The 20,784-nt window shown below is 56.4% G+C and overlaps 3 non-coding genes across 3 annotated transcripts; all 3 read left to right on the top strand.

The window, feature by feature from the left end:
- The first annotated feature begins 4,218 nt into the window (after positions 1–4,218).
- TRNAK-CUU lies at positions 4,219–4,291 on the top strand. The gene has a single exon. It is a non-coding gene; the product is annotated as a tRNA-Lys (tRNA).
- Positions 4,292–7,742: 3,451 nt separating this feature from the next.
- TRNAI-UAU lies at positions 7,743–7,836 on the top strand. The gene is made up of 2 exons: positions 7,743–7,780; positions 7,801–7,836. It is a non-coding gene; the product is annotated as a tRNA-Ile (tRNA).
- An 11,468-nt stretch (positions 7,837–19,304) lies between these two features.
- TRNAD-GUC lies at positions 19,305–19,376 on the top strand. The gene has a single exon. It is a non-coding gene; the product is annotated as a tRNA-Asp (tRNA).
- Positions 19,377–20,784: the final 1,408 nt, after the last annotated feature.

The following is a 20,784-nucleotide window of genomic DNA, read 5'->3' as shown; positions in this document are numbered from 1 at the left end:
AAAGAAAAGTAAGGAAAAGATTTCTAAATGGCCACCCTGCCAGAGTCGTACAGTCCTGACCTCCAGACTCACAGTTCTGCTGGTGCCCCTCACTCCCGACCCGCAGCCCCCTGCGCTCCCTCCAGCTCTGACGGTGCCCCTCACTCCCGACCCGCAGCGCCCTGCGCTCCCTCCAGCTCTGACAGTGCCCCTCACTCCCGACCCGCAGCCCCTGCTATCCTATTCCTGACCTCCTGTGACGTTATGAGTATAATATAATATTTCATTGAAAGGTGACAGGGCCAGAAAGAGTTAATTAACTCACCTCACCCACTGACCTGACCCATGGGTGAACCTTAAGGACTGGTTAGGAAGATCTGTAAATGAACAGAGCTTTGAAATGCAAGTCTGCATTGTTAGAGGTAGAAGGGGAGATGTTTGTCAGGGCTTGTGATGTCAGCAAACAAGTCTTGTCTATTGCTGTAGTTTTAATTCAAAGATCAAAAAAGGAATATTAATATTTATGATGATACTTGAGTCAAATAGTATTATTGTCTCTGTGTCTCTTTGAAGGTTGTGCTAACCTGGATCTGAACTGTTTAATGGGTAAATTACCCTGTGCTAATTGCCAGGATGTTTGGGAGAAGGAGTTAAGCCTATTGTTTTCTTAGGCTGAAAGGCTGCTGGAAATATATAAGAACCCTTGGACATGATCCTGCTTCATCTCAGATCTGCTTTGGGATTTAAGACGGGGAAACCTTAAGCCATAAGGATTGAGATCCCAAGTCACTGACTGGAGTCACCCTGAATATGGACATTGGACTATCACCTCTGAACTGTTTCTAAAAGGACTTTTGGCAACTACAAGCTCATCTGTGCTATGCATCTGAACCTCAAGAATTTAATTCAAGTCTGTCTGTATATTGATCTTTTAACCAACACTCTCTCTCTTTTCTTTTTTAATAAATTTTAGCTTAGTTAATAAGAATTGGTGTATTTTGGGTAAGATCTAAGTTATAATTGAACCTGGGTATGTGGCTGATCCTTTGGGATTGGAAGAACCTTTTCTCTTATATAATGAGATCAGATTTTCAGGAATCATCATCATATCTGACGTGTGTGTCTGGACGGAGGCCTGAGGCTGGGCACTTTAAGGGAACTGCGTTGTTTGGACTTCTAAGTGACCAGTGAGGTGCTACAGAAGCTGTTTTGTGCAGGTTGGTAAATCTAAGTATTAGAATAACCACCAGCGTTTGGGGTTTGTCTGCCCCGTTCTGTTTGCAGTTCACCCTGATTGAGTGACCTCAGCTGGCTCCCACGGGCAGCACCGTCACACTGCTCCTTTCTAGTCACACTGTCTACACATCTAACATTAGTGTATAATGTAATACAGATCTATCCCAACACCTGCCGGAGGTCCCCTGGTAAGGCGGATTCGGCGGCATGCCCGCGGGAGGTGCGCCGGTCCCGTGCCTTCGGCGTAACCACCACCGAATTGCCGCTGAAGCCGCGGGACTGGCAGAGCTCCCACAAGCATGCTGCCTAATCTGCATTATCAGGGGACCTCCTGCAGGCAGCCTGCCGAAGGCAGCCTGACTGCCACCCTCACAGCGACCGGCAGGCCACCCCCCACAGCTTGCTGTGCTGGTGCCTGGACCCGCCCCTGTCCCTGACTCAGGGCAGAGGATAGTGAAGCTGAACATCCAGAGCTTGCAAGATAAAGGAGCAGGGGGCCGAGGCCTGGCGGTGTGGGCAGAATGGGAAAGCATCAGAGGGTTCTATGGTAACCAGGGGGATTGGTGGGAGTCAGTGAGGGAGAAGTTGGCGGCTTTGTTCTGGCAGTCGTGCAAACACCACAACATTAAAGAAACCAACAGAGCCAAGTCCTGCAGCGTCACCTGTGGGATTTCCACAAGAGCATCCAGGCTGGGGAGCCAGTCAGCGTGTGACTGTACGATCGGATCAAGCGACAGCTGCCTGAGTTCCAGGAGATGAGGCTGCAGCTGGCCAATATGAGCGGGAGCACCGAGTGAAGGGAGGGGCGGCCTCCCCTGACATTTTTGCAGCCTGCAGGGAATGGAGACAAAGCAGGGGGATGCGGGGACTCAGGGAAGGACCCACGGATCCGGTAGTGCAGGACCACAGTCACTGGAGGAGGAGAGAGAGTCCTGCGAGAGGAAGCCGCTGGTGGGAAGCAATAAGTGCAGAGTGCAAACCAGCCAGCTGAGAGTCACAGGGGTCTAGAAAACAAAACAGCAGCAGGTCCCATGGTGTAATGGGCAGCGCTCAGGACTTTGAGTCCTGGAATCTGAGTTCAAATCTCAGTGGGGCCTCTGCCAGGTAGGGTGGTTTGCTGCAAAGCCTTGGAGCCCAATGTGCTCAGTTACCCTCTCCCTGGCTGAACTAGAGGGGATGTTTTGTTTCTCCTCCTCCTGGGTCACTGGTGCCCACTGGAGATAGGTCTCTGGTCCAGCTGGGCCGCTAGAGGGCGGGGTCCTAGAACTTAACCGTCTGGCTAGAGATTCCTGCGGGTTGACCTGATGTTGGGTTTCTTTCTGCTTCACCTGATGCCCACAACTTTGGTCCCTGTCGCTGCAGCTCTTCCTCTTGCCCACATGGCATTTAAAGGAAGCAGGGCCAGGGCCAGGCTTCCCAGGCTGGAGCCCAGCCCCTCTCCTCCTCTGGGCACCTGGAGCAGAGGCATATGGCGCTGACAGCTCCAAGGGAAGGCTTAAAAGCCACAGAGCAACTGAGGTCAGGGCCAGAGGAGGGCAGGACCATGCCTATGTGTGGCCTTCAGATGGGCACAAAAACACTCAGCCAGCCTGCTCCCTGCCATGCCAAACCCCCACTGAAGACCACCCACAGAGGAGCATGCAGGGCGGCTGCTGATGCTCTGTGGCCAACATCAGAAGACGGTAGGAAAGCAGGGCCAGCCCCCCCGGTGGGGCCTCTTACTGTTCCCACGCTCTGTGCTCACTTTGGCAGTGGGGCAGGAGATTTTACCCCAAGAGGCTTTTCCCCAGCTGGCGAGAAGCAGAGGAACACCCAGGCTCCCAAGGTGCTATGTAGCAAGTACCCTCCAGCACAGGGACAGGCGCACACTTGGAAGAGGGAAACTGCTCCACACGCTAGCCCGGGCAGCCGCCCATTTTCTTTGGCAAGTCAGGAATGGCAAAGGCGAGACTGGAAGCACCTGGGGCTCATGCCCCAGCCTTTGTGACACCCACCCCCCAACTCCTTCCTGGGGCTCTAGCTGAAGCCAGAGCATTGGCCTGAGTGACCAAGAAGAGGTTCCAGACCTGAAGGGAGCAGGACTTGCAGCACAAAGTGAGCACAACCATGAGGGGACTCAAATCCTGAATCATCCGATCCACAGGGAGATGCCTTATCCTTTAGGCCACATGATGAGGGGGTCTAAGCTCTTCTTTGGAAAAGCCGGACACTGTGTTTCTCAGGTCATCTGCTGAGGGGGCCGAGACGCTCTGGGCACAAGAAGTCGAGTTCCCAGCGAGATGTGAGACTTAATTGTATGGGGCCAGGTGCAGGGCTTTGGCAGGGAGGCTCAGGCATGGGGGATTGGGGTGCAGCGGACGGACCGGCTGTCTAGGTGCTTAGATTTAGTCTCACTGAGGAGGAGGAGGGGGAACCCTGCTGACAGGCAGTGGCTGTGCAGAAAAAGAGGAGGGGTTCCTGGGACTTTTTTTGCCTCTCGTTTGCCTGCCTGCTCGCTCTTGTGCTGAACGGTGAAGGAAAAGGATAAATGGACACAAATCAGATATTAGGAATGGCAATATACAAAAACCTGTAGGAGAACACTTCAACCTCCCTGGCCACACAATAGCAGATCTTAAGGTGGCCATCCTGCAGCAAAAAAACTTCAGGACCAGACTTCAAAGAGAAACTGCTGAGCTCCAGTTCATCTGCAAATTTGACACCATCAGCTCAGGATTAAACAAAGACTGTGAATGGCTTGCCAACTACAGAACCAGTTTCTCCTCCCTTGGTTTTCACACCTCAACTGCTAGAACAGGGCCTCATCCTCCCTGATTGAACTAACCTCGTTATCTCTAGCTTGCTTCTTGCTTGCATATATAAACCTGCCCCTGGAAATTTCCACCACTTGCATCCGAAGAAGTGGGTATTCACCCACGAAAGCTCATGCTGCAAAACGTCTGTTAGTCTATAAGGTGCCACAGGATTCTTTATTGCTTTAACGGTGAAGCTGTTTCTCAACAAGCCCAGGTAGCTCAGTTGGTTGAGCATCAGGCTCTTAATCTGAGGGTCCAGGGTTCAAGCCCCTGTCTGGGTGCTCAGCTTTTAAATTGCCTTATGTGCCAGGACCCATATGCTGTTCACAGCCACACAGGGATTCCCAGAAGCTGTGGCCATTTCCTGGAAAGGTTCCTTTCCTTAGCAATCAGGAGAGAGGCCACATCGGCAGATGCAGAAAGCGCAGTCTCTGGCTGCCAGGAAGTGCTGTGGGGCCAGGTGCTGAGAAAGCCCAGAGAGGGAGCAGCAGAGATGGGGGAAGGAAGAGAGAGAAGCAGTGAGGACAGAGTACAAGTGTAAGGAGAGTCTAATCTGGCTTATACACGACCCCAGTGGAATTGGCCAGCGGAAGGATCTGAGTCCCCACCCCCTTACCCAGAGGCTGCCTGACCTCAAGGACTCTCTTTCTACTCTCATGTATGGCAGAGACCTTGTATCCCTAACAAGGCTGGGCCCAGGATTCCTAGGGGGCTTGACCTCCAATCTTGCCATGGTCACTTGAACGGGGGCTACAGTGTCCTCACTCTGGGGTACTCGCTCCGCTCTGGGCACTTCCCTGACCCACTCCTCATTGCATGTGCTTCAAGTGAACACCATTTATTACCCAGCAATCAATGTAAAACACAAGGAAAGATGGGAAAGGAAAACACGTCACCCTGTTCTGTGGCGCAGGGAGATCACAACCAGCGTCTCTGGAGGGTCAGGGCAGGTCACAGTCTCTCCCTCACATGTCCCAGGCCTCCTCCCCAGGCCCTGGCTGTGCTGCAGGGACACCACGGGCTGGACACTTGCTCTGGTGGTGGCAACACGCTCTAGGTGACAGGCCCCTTGTTCCCAGTGTCTGCCCCCATGTAGGGGATATGATCCCCCCACCCCCAAAAGTCTGGCCTGCAAGATCTCTTGACTGATGGCATCTCCTTGCACTGGGCCTTCTGCCCAAGGTCCCCCTCGCTCTCCCACGCTGCTCACTGCACCCACCTCCAGCCCCAGTGCTGCTGCGGCTCTGCCTCCAGCTCCCTGGGCTGCTCCTCTGGCTCCGCTTGCTGCAGCTCTTCTCCCAGCACAGATCTGCTCCCTAGGCAGCTTCTACAGCTCGTGCTGCTCCGGCTCGGCTCCCAGCACAGATCTGCTCTGGTTCTCCCTGGCTGGTGCAGCTCTGCTCCCCGGCTCTTCTCGGGCTCCTGCTCTCTCCTTAGCTCTGCCCCACTCTGGCCCAGGCAGTTCCAGCTCCCATGGAGGATGGGACCCCTGGCCTGGTGACTCCCTCATTACACTGCTTGGCCTGTCAGTGCGGCTAACTTGGAGCTTTGTCCTCTCCCCATTGCCCCTGGGGACTGTCAGTCTCAGGGGCCTGATTTCCCATTGACCCTTCCCCCTTCTATTGGTGCTGGGAACTAGCCAACCAAAACCCCACTAAGTTTTAGTAAGGGGCCAACAGTCCCTTACATGAGCCAGCCCCGTGAGAGTCACCACTGTGCAGAGAAAGCAGTACAAGCTGGTCCCATGGTGTAACGGGCTGCACTCAGGACTCTGAATCTGGCAATTTGAGTTCAAATCTCAGTGGGACCTTGTGTTGGCTTGTGGTAAAGCCCTGGAGCTCACAGTGCTCAACTTCCCTGTCTCCAGCTGTGCAAAAGCAAATCTTTCCCCTCCTGCTGGGTGACTTGCCCACTGGAGCCAGGTCTGATGGCCAAAATTGGTTGGGGCTCTAGAACTTGTGACCCTGATGCCTGTGGTTTGACCAGGTGGTTGGGATTCTTGCTGCATCACATGAGGCCCACAAGTTTGGCCATTTTGCTTGCAGCCACATGTTACCTCTTGTCCACCTGGCACTTGAAGAAAGGAGGGCCAGGGCCAGGCTTCATAGTCAGGGCTAGGCAGGAGGGAGGCAGAGTCCCAGGCTGGAGCCCAGCACCTCTCCTCCTCTGGGCACCTGGAGCAGAGGCAGCTGGTGCTGACAGCTCCAAGGGAAGGCTTAAAAGCCACAGAGCAACCAAGGGCAGGGCCAGAGGAGGGCAGGACCATGCCTATGCGTGGCCAGCCTGCTCCCTGCCATGCCGAACCCCCACTGAAGGCCACCCACAGACCAGCATTCGTTCAGCGGCCAGCATCACAAGGCGGTAGGAAAGCAGGGCCAGCCCCTGAGTGGGGCCTCTGACCGTTCCCACTCAAGGGGCTCCTTTTGGCGGTGGGGCAGGAGATATTTCCCCCAAGAGGCTTTTTCCCAGCTGCTGAGAAGCACAGAAGTACCCGGTGTTTGCTCTTGCGGTGAAAGGGCTTAATACATTTAGCCGGCCTGGCTAGCTCAGCTGGCAGCACCTCTGGCTCTAACTCTGAAGGTTGAAGTTACAGTTCCCTGTCTGGGTGCTTGGGGCTCCTCTTCAACAATACAACACACAATCTGCTTAAGCCCCCACCCAGTAACCTGGGTAAACTAACCCTGGCCACTGGGTGCCTCTAAGAGGCGATACTTTCCCCACTCACAACCACTGAGTGCAGGAAAGAAACTTTAATAAAAAGGAGGATAATCACCTTGTATTAACTTGGGAAAACACCACAATCAGGATTCATAACACAACACTATGAGCAAAACACCCCCCCCCCCCAGTGCGCCTTTTGCCTCGGGCTCTTAAATCCAGACCCCAGAAGCTCTGTGGATGTGCCCCTCCCTTCACTGCACCTCACCCACAGCTGCTGCCCTGGGTCAGTGAAAACCCAGAGTTCACCTCTCACCTCCTGGGGGGAAAGCCCCTTTCTCCCTCCGCTGTCTGGCCACATTGCCGGCCCCTTGCCGTTCCCCCCTGTCACTGCTCTGCTGGCCACCCTCTCTGCTCTGAGACGTCTTGTGGTCCCACCAGGAGCGGAACAGGCTTCCTAAAAGTAGTGGCCACCAGACCCCGAACAGTAGCCCCACCCCTTCTACTCAACTCCACGCCCCTGCCCCACCCCTCTCCCCAACGCTCCCCTCCTACGCTGCCTCTTACCCCCAGACCACGCCTCCCGCTCACTGCTCTCCACCCCCTCCCCACCCTCACTCGCCCCTACGGTCATTACAAAGTGGCAAGGCAGAGCCCTCCCATTTTTAAAAGCCCTGGGGTGTCGTTCCCCCCTGTCCAGGCACCCCGTGTCCCTGCACTTCACACAGCTCTCCCTGATTTCAGCTGTTAGTGAGGGAGCCTCACTGCTAGCGCAGACTGGGCAGTTTCTTGCATGAGAGACACTGTCCCAAAGCAGGACTAATGCTTAGAGCTGGTTATCAGTGATTTCAGATCCGTTGGTCTGCAACAAGACTCTCCATTGAGTCTTAATCAGCTCTGTTATTACACAGGGAAGAACAAAAGGGTCAAATGGGGCCTGGAACCCTTAAGAAGAATCCACCCCACCGAGTACCAACACTTGTCGCTATCTGCTCTCAGCCCCACTGAGAATGTTTTGGGGTCACTCCTTGGCTGTATCAACCTAGGGAACTGGGAGAATCATACTGCACAGGTGCTCCAGTGGCGCAATTGGTTAGCGCACAGTACTTATAGGGCAGTGCTGAGAGGAGCTATGCTGAGGTTGTGAGTTCAAGCCTCACCTGGAGCACTGGTTTTCATTAACAAAGTGGTGTCACCCCCTCATTTGGCCTGTAGTCCAGCCCTGGGGACACTGAGGAGGGGCAGAGTCAAAAAGGCCCCCTTCACTTATTACCTCCTCTCTAGAGCGCAGGTGAGAATCTACAATCCTTTCTCCCCTCCAGCCCCTGGGCCAGGATCCCTCAAGCAGAGCCTGGAGTCCTGCCCCTGGCGTCTGTACTATTGACAAAGACAAAACTCTCAAATCCCGCCTGGTGCGGGGAGCCAGGTTTGCTCTTCAAATTCTGTCCTTGGTACATTTCCAGGCCTGGGAATGTCCCACAACAACATTTTATGGGAAGCTGCCTGCAGAACAGTTACACTGCACAGAGCTCCTGTGGAGGAGGGGTGGGAATAGTAACTATTTGAGGATCGTTTGGGAAATGAGCCTTTGCTGACAAGGTTTGTCTCTGTTCATATTTCACCTTCAGGGGTCATGTTGAGGGATCTTTAGTGTATTTTTGGGAGGTTAATAACTATCTCCTCAACTTTATTTACTCAACTTAAAAATTGGTGTCACTTGATTTTTGCATCTCCCTGTGAAAATACAACTGACGTGTGGCTTTCTACAGGGGGTCATGATGTTATAGTTGGGGAATTCAGTCTCTGTACTTCTGGGGGGAGTGTTGCTTTTTTACAGCTGCCTCACTGCCAGGCACACCGGGCTGTTAGCTGCACCCACAGTCCTTGCCAGGGGCCCCTGCTGAACCCTGGGGGCTGCACTGCTGTGCTGGGGTGACTCTGCAGGTGGAGAAGCTGCTGTGGAGCAATGTAGAGCAGGTGCAGGAAGGAGACGGGGTCACTTTTCACATTCTGAACTGCACAATTTTCCAAATTTGGGACTAGATTCATAGACTTAAGGTCAGAAGGGACCATTATGATCATCTAGTCTGACCTCCTGCACAATGCAGGCCACAGAATCTCACCCATCCACTCCTGTAAGAAATCCCTAACCTATGTCTGAGTTATTGAAGTCCTCAAATCGTGGCTTAAAGACCTCAAGGTGCAGGGAATCCTCCAGCAAGTGACCCGTGCCCCATGCTGCAGAGGAAGTCGAATGTCCGAGAACAATTCTAGGGGACGGTGAACGCAGAGCAGTGACACTGGAGATGCCCAGACCTCCAGTGGGGGCAGCATGGAAATTAATAATGGGAAGATCATTTGCAAAATTGGTCGTCACTGACAAGATTTGTCTCTGTTCCTATTTCACGCTGTGGTGCTAGTTAGAGGAATCAATACAGATTTTTACTATATTGATTAAACACTTAATTTTTTTTAACCAAGCCAAAAACTTAGTGTCACTTATTTTTTCTCTCTCCTAGCAAGAATGAATTGAATTTTGTGACTTTCTGGAAAGTGCAGTGAGATTAATTGTGGGGAATTCAGTCTCTGTGGTTGTGAGCTGATGTTTTCCTCTCACAGGTCAGTGCCTGCATTGAAATACCAAGAGGGATCTAAGGGCTGGTGTACGCTGGGCACTGAACTGGCAAAGCGACGTCTCTCAGGGTGTGACACCCCCCCAAACCCATCTAGTTAAGGTGACCTAAGCCCTGGTTAGATAGTGCTAAAGAAAAGGAAGAATTGTTCTGTCCATGTAGCTATTACAGGGATGGGAAAACTCCTCCAGTCACTGTTTACTCCAAACTGCTATAGCGGTGCCACTGCAGTGTTTTAAGTGTAGACAGAGTGAAACTAGATCTGGCTCCAGTTTGCACTGTGGATGCTCAGGTACTAAGACTACAATAATAACAACAGTGCAGCACTTGCATAGTTGGCAGGATTCGAACCTGCGCAGGGAGACCCCAATGGATTTCTAGTCCATCACCTTAACCCCTCCGCCACAACTACTTAAGCTATACTTATTTCACTACATGATGATTCTGTTCTCACTGAATTGTCACTTCAAATTGTTTGCTCAGACCAGCTTCCCCAGCACACTCATGGCTGCATTAGTGTAAGTGTGTCCTTGGGTGAACAGCGAGAATTCCTGCCCATTTCCCTTCCAGTTGGAGCAGGATGGGAGAGTGTTTGTGTGAACGACATTGCTGTAGATTGTTGTTCATTCCCCACTCTGACAATTCAGACAGTCCCTTTCCTAGTCAAATCTCCAGCACATCGTTCCAATAGCAGGGGGCAGGATTTCTCTGGGGCACTGAGGGCTGGTGCGTGAATTCAGTCTTGCATTTCACCCTTGATGTTTCATGGACTAACAGCAGCAGCAGAAAGAAAGAGCCGAGCCAATATCTCCCTGGCAGGGATGCAGGTGCCACGTCCCCTCAGTCTGACCGTCTCCATTGCAGGAGAGAAGGGTTCACTGGAATCGAATGCCCTGGCTCAGACCAGAGACACAGGGAGGTTTTGCTGTTCATGGATCTGTGTAAAGGAAATTTTGTCTCTGTGTGAAACTGAGGTCGGAAATGAAACGTCCACATGGTGGCCCAATGCTCTAGGAAATGTGGGTGAAGGACTCAGGCTGAGAAATGATTTAACAGGGGTTTGTATTTATTGCCCCGATTAAAATCTATGGCTAAAGGCAGCCACTGTTGTTAGTACTTGTACCTGTGTTGGGACACCTCAGTGGGTGTCAAGTCCATTGCCTTCACCAGGGGCAGTCGATTATTTTATCAAGATACAAATTTCTTGGTCAAGGCCTAGACTCCAGAGAAAACAATACACTGCTGATAAGAAGAAGTACATCAAAAGATTTTGCAGCCACCATGGGCATAACTATGATGTGTCGTGTTTCACTCTTTATACCTGGCGCCACCTCCTTTCCCTTTAGCCTTGAAGTTGACCAAGGGCAAAGCTGAACATCTCCTCAGATACCAGGGAGTGTTTATGTCCATTCCTGCGAGCTACACCGGGGTTTGATGTTGCTGCTTTCAGTCCTCTGGCTCTGGCAGGATAAGGAACAATTCAGGCTGTCACTGAACTGAAGGAGGAAGATCAGTTTGTGACAGGGAGAGGGACACCTCCTCTTAAAGGTGTTTGTCTGGCTGGCAGTCCTGGTCCCCAGGTCTTGCCCGTGGGGCTCCAGCAGTTTTGGGACCAGGTCACTCCCTTGGCCCCACCTGCTGCCCCCAGGCGCTCCCCCCCAGGGGCCCCGTCAGTGCAGCGGAGCTGAGCAGCATCTGCCTGCTCGCTCCAGTGGCTGCCAGCCCCTCCCCATGGCAGGGCAGGGTGGGGCTGGGCCTCCGCGCACTGCCCCTGCCTGATCACCCCTGTGGCCAATGGGACCCCCAGCCCGCCCTGCCTTGGAGCCCCAGGTAAGCGCCACACTCCTGACCCCCTTCCTGAGCCTTCACCCCCATCCCCAATCTCTCTCCCAGAGCCTGCATCCCCACCCTCCACACCCCACAGCTCCCAAACTCCCTCCCACAGCCTGCAGCCTCTCCGTGTGCACCCACAAGTTCCGAAAATGTGTTCCAGAGCCTGCACCCCTCCCCTTCCCACACCCTCCCGCCTACCCCAATCTTCCTCCCCTTCCCGCAACCCCACCCCTACTCCTGTTCCCCTTCCTCCTGCCCTAGCCCAGAGCCTGCAGCAGCATCCAAACTCCATCCCAGAACCTGCACCCCAGACCCCTCCCCAACCCAAACTCCCTCCCAGACCCTGCACCCCAATCCCCAGCCCCAGCCCAGGGCCTGCACCCTAGACCTCCTCCCCCCACCCAAACTCCCTCCCAGAGCCTTAGGCAGGTGAGGGGCAGAGTTTTGGGGGCAGGTTCTGGGCAGTATGAGTGACATTATTGGCCCACTGGGAGAACTGGAGGACTGGCCCTGGCCCTGGCCCTAAGGTAAATTGAGGTTGAGACCCTGCTTTAAGGGATTGGAGCAATGCTGGAGAGACTGACGGGCAGGGAGCTGGGGAGCTGCGAGTGCTCCAAGGAGAGTTGTTGTTGTGCTCTGGTGACACAGAGCGGGGGTGGGGAGTTTGTAAGCTGTGGTGTTTGTATAGCGAGAAAGTTTACTAACCCCCAGGTTAAAAACTGTCCCTGCTCTGGGCTATACATGGCGCTCTCTGTTGAGAGTAGAGTTCAGTGGGTGAATGTTTCCCTGCAGAGTAATGGGTTCCTAATTCCAATCCAAGTGATCCCTTTTAAAAACTTTTTCGAATCAAAATCGATTTCCAGACCCATCTCCAGTATGTTCAGGAGTTCGCTGAATGGGGGCAGGGGGCTTGAAATGAATTTAAACACTCAGCATTTTCCTGTGCAAATGAATAAAGACCTAGCAGAGCTGTCCAGCAGCTGAAATCAGTTCCAGTCCTCGGCGTCTCTAAGAGGGACACTCGGTAGCTGAGGCACGTGGGACACCTCTGTGGTGAGGACAGGTGAAAAAATGCTGGATTCAATGAAAGCTGAGACCATAGGAGGGGAAGGTAAACGGCTGCACCACACAGGGTCATAACACTCAGACACGGGGCTTCACTGTCACTACCCCTGTGTTTTCCATCATTTCTATCCTAAGGAACACACCATCCCCCACACACTGTCACACACAACCTTCTCCCCTTGAGCTCCATCCACCCCTCCCCCACACACGCCATGGGACACAGCCTCTCGGTGACTCCCCAGATGGGGGCTTGTCTCTGCAACTCCCCAACAGGGGAGCAGAGAGCCGAAAGGGCCACAGGAGACCAATGGAGCTAGGCAGGGATAGAAAAGACTTCCCCTGCATTCTCTTCTCAAGAGTCCTGTTAATCTCCCCCATGGGACGTTCCAGCACCGGGTGGGCTCAAAGCACCAACCTTCCCCTCAGCAACGGAAGGGGGAACCAGCTCTATCACATGGAATGAGGCTCCCCACCTCTGCTGCTGCCATCCTGCAGCCTTTAATATGGATTTGTTTTAGCTAATGCAAACCCCCCCCCCCCACACACACACACTCCGCTAATCCATCCATGGAACATGGAGACAAACTCCTGAAAACAGGGTCCAGTGGTGCAATGGGTTAGTGCCCAGTACTTACAGAGCAGTGCTGAGTGGAGTCATGCTGAGCTTGTGAGTTCAAACCTCACCTACAGCACTAGTTTCCTTTAAGCAAATGGCTTCTGCCAATCATTTTGCCTGCAGAAAATACAAGTGCAGCTCAGAAGACACCGAGGTCCCCTTGTTTTACAGAGAGCAGGGCAGATTCCACAGATCTACCAAGCTCTGCTCTCCACCAGCCGCCTGTGTCAGGAGGGGTCAAGCAGAGCTCAGAGCACTGCCCCCGACTCCCCCTCAGTCTTTGCTCCCCAAACCACCTGTGTGCTCACCCTCTTCACTGTGAGACTCAAACCCTGTCTGGCTTTCTGTATGTTGGGTTTTTGTTGTCTGTCGTGTTGATGTGCATGTGGGTCCTGTATAATTTTTGTGGATGCCTTGCATAGTTTTGTGTATGTGTGTGGGTGTGTGTGTGTGTGTGTGACTTTTGCATGCAGATTGTTTTTTGCTAAGTATTCTTTTGGTATGTGGTTTTTGTGCTTTCTTGTTGTGGGCTTTTGCTGTATTTTTTGGTGTGGATTTGTTCTATGTTTTGTGTGGCTTTCCCTTGTGTGTATATGGCTCTGTGTGCTGTGTGGGTTTGGTTTTTGTTTATGTCTGTGTGGGCCTGTGCAGTCTGTGATGTTCTCTTTCTCTCTATTTGTCTCTCTGTTTGTATCTTCATGTGTAAATTCACTGGAACTTTTCAACATTTCCACAGCTTTGCCAATTTTCACCAGGAATTTTACTCATTAACAAATTCTCACTTGTTCCCTACCAGTTGGTGACCATTGCCCCAGGGGCCTGTCAGTCTCAGGGTCCTGATTTCCCATTGACCCTTCCCCCTTCTATTGGAACTGGGAACTAGCCAACCAAAAAAACCCCACTCACTTTTAGTAAAGGGCCAACAGTCCCTTACACAAGCTGGGCCTGTGAGGGAGGGAGAGCTCAGTGGTTTGACTATTGGCCAGCTAAACCCAGGTGTGTGAGCTCAGTCCTTGAGAGGGCCATTTAGGGATCTGGGGTAAAAATCTGTCTGTGGATTGGCCCTGCTCTGAGCAGGGGGTTGGACTAGATACTTCCTGAGGTCCCTTCCAACCCTGGTATTCTATGATAGGGTCACCAATGTTCAGAGAAACTAGCACAAGCTGGGCCCATGGTGTAATGGTTGGCATGCTGGAATCTGAGTTCACATCTCAGTGGGACATTATGGTAAATCCCTGGAGATCCAAGCGCTTTCCTATCTCCAGCTGTATAAGAATGAGTTGTTTACCTTGTGCTGAGTGACTCATATCCACTGGAGCCAGGTCTCTGGTTGGAATGGGGTCTAGAAGTGGCTATGGTTTGACTGGGTGTTTGGGATTTCTGATGCCCACAAGTTTGGCCCTTGTGCTTTCTACCACACTTTTCCTCTTGCCCACGTGGCAGTTGAAGAAAGGAGTGTCAGGGCCAGGTTTCATAGTCAGGGAAAGGCAGGAGGGAGGCAGAGTCCCAGGCTGGAGCCCAGCACCTCTCCTCCTCTGGGCACCTAGGACAGAGGCGGCTGGTGCTGACAGCTCCAAGGGAAGCTTAAAAGCCACAGAGCAAGCAAGGGCAGGGCAAGAGGAGGGCAGGACCATGCCTATGTGTGGCCAGCAGACAGCCACAGAGACACCCAGCCAGGCTGCTCCCTGCTCCCTGGCATGCCGAACACACACTGAAAACCACCCACAGCCAGCTGCTGATGCTTTGTGGCCAACATCAGAAGATGGTAGGAAAGCAGGGCCAGCCCCCCTGGTGGGGCCTCTAACCGTTCCCACTCCAGGTGCTCACTTTGGCCGTGGGGCAGGAGATTTTACCCCAAGAGGCTTTTCCCCAGCTGGCGAGAAGCAGAGAAACACCCAGGCTCCGAAGACGCTATGTAGCAAGTACCCTCCAGCACAGGGACAGGCGCACACTTCGAAGAGGGAAACTGCTCCACACACTAGCCCGGGCAGCTGCCCATTTTCTTTGGCAAGTCAGGAAGGGCAAAGGCGAGACTGGAAGCACCTGGGGCTCATGCCCCAGCCTTTGTGACACCCAACCCCCAACTCCTTCCCGGGGCTCTAGCTGAAGCCAGAGCATTGGCCTGAGCGGCCAAGAAGAGGTTCCAGCCCTGAAGGGAGCAGGACTTTCAGCACAAAGGTAAAACTGCACCAACACAACCACGAAGGGACTTGAACCCTCAATTGCCTGATCCAAAGTCAGACAACTTATCCGTTAGGCCATGTGGTCACAGGAACAAAACCTTTCCAAGTACTTATTTGGAAAAGGCAGACACTGTGTTTCTCAGGTCCTCTACTCAATGGGGCCGAGACTCTCTGGGCACAAGAAGTCGAGTTCCCAGCGAGATGTGAGACAATTCTCTGGAGCCAGGTACAGGACTTTGGCAGGGAGGCTCAGGCATGAGGGATTGGGGTGCAGCGGACAGACCAGCTATCTAGGTGCTTAGATTTGGTTTCACTGAGGAGAAGGAGGAATCCTGCTGACAGGCAGTGGCTGTGGAGAAAAAGTGGGATCTCCAGGCTGCTCAGGTCTCCTTATTCCAGCTCCTCATCTGGCTGAGCTGCTCCACCGGCCTGGACAAGTCCTCTGCATGCACAGCAAATAGCCCAAGAGCCATTTCTGCCCAAACCTGTGCTGGGGGGTGAGCTTCTGTCTTCCCTGTCCCATCTGCCTTAGAACAGATCTCTAGATTGAGAGAGACAGTCAAAAACCATTAAGGCTAAGGTTATATAAAGGGGGTCACAGAAACTGTGACTTTCAGGGATCTCAGTGACATTTTCTGCCTCAGCCCTGGGGCAGCAAGACTGGAGCTGTCGGCCGGTGGGGGCCTCACAGCTATCAGCCACCAGTGTCGGAAGGGGCTCCCACAGGCCCATGCCACCACGGATGGACCTCACAGCTCCCAGCTACTGTGAGCAGCGGGAGGCCCCCAGAGCTCCCAGCTGTTGTGGGTGGATCCCAGAGCTCCCAGCCACCACATGTGACAGGGGGACCCTGGAGCTCCCAGTGGGGTGACTGGGTTATAAAGTCCGGTCAGCAATGCTGCGGGGCTCAGGCAGGCTGGTCCCTACGTGTCCTAGGGCACCGCACTGCGCCCTGGAAGTGGCCAGTAGGTCTCCCCTGCTGCACCGCTGACCAGGAGCCGCCCGAGGTAAGTCTGCACCCCAACCCCCTGACCCAGCCCTGAACCCCCCCAAACCCAGAGCCCCCTCTTGCACCCCAGAGCCCTCACCAGCTTCCTCCCACACCTGGAACCCATCATCCCTGCCCCCACCCCAGAGCCATCACCCCGTCCTGGACCCCGACCCCCTGCCTCAACCCACAGCCCCCTCCTGCACTCTGAATCCCTCAGCCCCACCCAGCAGCCTGGCGCCCCCTCCTCCAGCCCAAACCCCTCATCTCCCCACAGCTCCCACAGGCAGACCCTGGAGCTCCCAGCAGCCATGGGTGGCCGGGAGCCCCAGCCCCACCCCACTGCCTATGGACCCTGCAGCTCCTACGGACCCCAGAGCTCCCAGCCGCTGCGGATGGACCCAGGATTTCCTAACAGGCCTTGATGGCGGGAGGACCCCGCAGCCCCACGTCGTTGCTCACAGACCCTGCAGCGCCGCAGCCCCGGGAGCTCCCGGCCGCCCCAGGCAGGAGAGGAGCCCCCGGCGCTCAGACACCGCAGGCAGAGCCCGGGCTCCCAGTCACCGGGGTGAGGAGGAGCCGCAGCCCGGGAGCTCCCGGCCGCCCGGGCAGGAGAGGAGCCCCGGCGCTCAGACACCGCAGGCAGAGCCCGGGCTCCCAGTCACCGGGGGTGGGGTGAGGAGCCGCAGCCCGGGAGCTCCCGGCCGCCCGGGCAGGAGAGGAGCCCCGGCGCTCAGACACCGCAGGCAGAGCCCGGAGCTCCCAGTCACCGGGAGGTGAGGAGAAGCCACAGCCCGGGACCCCCGGCCGCCCGGGCAGGAGAGGAGCCCCGGCGCTCAGACACCGCAGGCAGAGCCCGAGCTCCCAGTCACCGGGGTGAGGAGAAGCCGCAGCCCGGGAGCTCCCGGCCGCCCGGGCAGGAGAGGAGCCCCGGCGCTCAGACACCGCAGGCAGAGCCCGGAGCTCCCAGTCACCGGGGGGGGGGGGGTGGGGAGGAGCCACAGCCCCGGGTCCCCCCGGCCGCCCCGGGCAGGCGAGGAGCCCCCGGCGCACAGACACCGCAGGCAGAGCCTGGAGCTCCCGTCACCGGGCGGGGTGAGGAGGAGCCGCAGCCCGGAGCTCCCGGCCGCCCGGGCAGGAGGAGCCCCGGCGCTCAGACACCGCAGGCCGAGCCCAGAGCTCCCAGTCACCGGGTGGGGTGGTGAGGAGAAGCCGCAGCCCCGGGAGCTCCCGGCCGCCCGGGCAGGAGAGGAGCCCCGGCGCTCAGACACCGCAGGCAGAGCCCGGAGCTCCCAGTCACCGGGGTGAGGAGAAGCCGCAGCCCGGGAGCTCCCGGCCGCCCGGGCAGGAGAGGAGCCCCGGCGCTCAGACACCGCAGGCGGAGCCCGGAGCTCCCAGTCACCGGGGTGAGGAGAAGCCGCAGCCCGGGAGCTCCCGGCCGCCCGGGCAGGAGAGGAGCCCCGGCGCTCAGACACCGCAGGCAGAGCCCGGAGCTCCCAGTCACCGGCGGGGCGGTGAGGAGGAGCCGCAGCCCGGGAGCTCCCGGCCGCCCGGGCAGGAGAGGAGCCCCGGCGCTCAGACACCGCAGGCGGAGCCCGGAGCTCCCAGTCACCGGGGTGAGGAGGAGCCGCAGCCCCGGCCAGTGCAGGTGGCCCTGCAGCTCCCAGCCGCCGCGGGCGGGCGGACGCCAGAGCCCCCGCTGCCATCGGGACCCCGCGGCCGCCCCGGGCAGGACCCGTCACCCCGCGACCGGCAGGAAACAGCCGCGCGCGGAAGCGCCTCACGCCCTGTGACCCCCCCGGCGCTGCGGCTTCTCGCCAGGCGGGAGGCGGCGCCGCGGCTGCGGTCTCGGTCCCTCCGCCCGGCAGCGGGACCCGCCCCGCGCGGCCTCGCGCCGCTTCTCGCGGGCGGCGCTGAGCTCTGAGCGCACAAGGCCCTGGCGGCTCCGCCCCGCATCGCTGTCAGACAACGTCACCAATGGGAGATGAGCCTGTCAGAAACGTCAGGTGGGGAGGGCCCAATGGGAGACCAGCTTTCAGAGACCCGCCCCGCGCGAGGGCCAATGGGAGATCAGCTGTCATAAAACACTAGGCAGGCCAGCACCAGCCAATCAGGAACCGCCCCTCATCTCAAGGACCCAGATAGCCCCGCCCCACCTGTCCTATGCCCCACAGCAGCAACCAGCGCCGGGTGGCTCGTGTAGCGCCCCTCCAGCAACCCCCAAACAGAGTCTCAATTCCCCTCCCCCACCGCTGCTCTGCATTAGGTAACGATAACCCCGCCCAGGCACCAAAAACGGGGGAAACACTTTTTGCTTCCAACAACCACCAACCCCCCCCCCCCCCCGCAGCCCCTTCCCCATGTCTGGCCACACGCTCCCAGCTCAGGGTGACCACACTCCCCGTCGGGGCAGGCTCTGCTCAGCCCGGCTCCCCACAGCCTGCACTAAACATGTGGGGACCAACCCCAAAACTTACTCATATTTTACCCCAATGGCCCCAAACAGCTGCTTTTAATATGCAAATAAGGTGCTGCCACACTCAGGCCACGCCCCAGCTCTCCAGTGGAGCCACCCAGGAGAGAACCAGGTGATATTTAAATTAGCCAGGACGTCGCTCAGTCATTTCCCTCTGCTCCCAGCAGGTGGCGCCAGAGAGCTCCGAGCTCGCTCACTTCCCTTTCTCGCGTCGGCTTCAGCCCCCGGGTTACAAACGCACCAACCGGGGAGCAGGAGTGCGGGGCTGCTCCAGGGTGACCAGATGTCCCATGTTTAAAGGGACAGGACGGTCTGGGAGGACTTTTTCTTATATAGGAGCCTATTACCCCCCCACACACCCCCGTCCCGTTTTCCACAGTTTCTTCAATGTCACCCTATGGGGCAGCTCTGCGGGGACGGACTTGCACACTTGGGAGCCATCAGCCGGATCTGCGTGCCTGGGAAGCTGCGTCCCTCCAGAGGCGCTTGAGAAGCCAAAGGGGCCGTGGGTGAGTTTGTGATGAGGTGAGTGTGAAGTGTGGAAGGGGGAGGGTGGCAAGAGGAGATTTTGAGAGGAAAAACGGTGCTGCTGAGCTGGTAGGGGAGGGCAAGGTCCCAGGCGGGTGTTGTGTGAGGAGCTGTGTAGGCCCGAAAAGGCGTCCTGCTGGGCAAGGGCAGGTGAGGAGGGCCAGGGCTTTTCCCAGGGCTGTTGCTGCGGCCAAAGCCTTTGGGAAGCACAAGAGGGCCAGGGGTGTTGTTGCCTGCTGGGGCCCATGCGACGGTGTAGGTGTACGCTGACCATAGCTGGTCTGTGGGAGCTGGGGGCACTCACCATGCCCCTTTCCTCGTTAGTGTAGTGGTGAGTATCCCTGCCTGTCACGCGGGAGACCGGGGTTCGATTCCCCGACGGGGAGGATGACCCCTTTTGAAGGGGGGACAAAGAAATCCCTGGCCTGCCCGCCACATGCCTTGTATTCTCCTTCGACGGCCACTTCCCTTCGCACCCCGCACTGATGACTTTCACCTCCAGAGAGACAGTTACCTCGCAAGGACACGCTCGCCCTAGCCAAAGCCTCCCCCGGGGCCTGCACGTGGGGGCACGTTTCAGAGCGGCAAAGGGAAATAGGCTGGCCAGGGCCATGAGGACAATGGCCCAGACAAATGGGGAGGCACTTGGTCCAGGGGTGGAGGAAGACAGAAAAAGGGACAGGCATGGGATTGGCTTCCTCTCTTTTTTCCTTTGCTCAGCATTTGACCTGTGACTGTAATGGGGAGACTTGAGAAAGACCTGTGGCCGCCGGCGAGGTAGGTGGCTGCCCCGAGAGCGCAGAGCTGAGCATTTTCTGCTGGGCTGCTGGCCTCCACCTCCAGCGCCTGGCCGTGATCGTATAGTGGTTAGTACTCTGCGCCGCGGCCACAGCAACCTCGGTTCGAATCCCAGTCACGGCATTGCTTTTTGGTGGGGAGGGGCTATCCTGCAGCACGCCTCGTGGCTCAGTCTGATGGCGTCCGTTTGCAAAGAGAGCCATCAGCCGGTCCTCAGTTTCTGCTTGGTAAAGGCAAGTCAGTGGGGTCCATCGGTCAGAAAAAGAGTCCCAGGACTTCTTGCTGGGCGCCAGGGTCCAAAAGCAGCGCATTCCCTCCTGGAAAGGGCTGTGTTTCGAATGTCCGTCCAGTGCGCGTTGAAGGGAACGATCTGCGTGCCAGGGAAGCTGCGTCCCTCCAGAGGCGCTTGAGAAGCCAAAGGGGCCGTGGGTGAGTTTGTGATGAGGTGAGTGTGAAGTGTGGAAGGGGGAGGGTGGCAAGAGGAGGTTTTGAGAGGAAAAAAGGTGCTGCTGAGCTGGTAGGGGAGGGCAAGGTCCCAGGCGGGTGTTGTGTGAGGAGCTGTGTAGGCCCGAAAAGGCGTCCTGCTGGGCAAGGGCAGGTGAGGAGGGCCAGAGCTCTTGCTGCGGCCAAAGCCTTTGGGAAGCAGAAGAGGGCCAGGGGTGCTGTTGCCTGCTGGGGCCCATGCGACGGTGTAGGTGTACGCTGACCATAGCTGGTCTGTGGGAGCTGGGCCCACTCACCGTGCCCCTTTCCTCGTTAGTATAGTGGTGAGTATCCCCGCCTGTCACGTGGGAGACCGGGGTTCGATTCCCTGACGGAGAGGGTGACCCCTTTTGAAGGGGGGACAAAGAAATCCCTGGCCTGCCCGCCACATGCCTTGTATTCTCCTTCGACGGCCACTTCCCTTCGCACCCCGCACTGATGACTTTCACCTCCAGAGAGACAGTTACCTCGCAAGGACACGCTCGCCCTAGCCAAAGCCTCCCCCGGGGCCTG

This window comes from Mauremys reevesii, linkage group 12 (genome assembly GCF_016161935.1).
Source record: "Mauremys reevesii isolate NIE-2019 linkage group 12, ASM1616193v1, whole genome shotgun sequence".
NCBI classification, from domain to species: domain Eukaryota; kingdom Metazoa; phylum Chordata; order Testudines; family Geoemydidae; genus Mauremys; species Mauremys reevesii.
The sequence above is the reverse complement of the archived record's forward strand: the minus strand, read 5'-3'. Positions and strand labels throughout refer to the sequence as shown.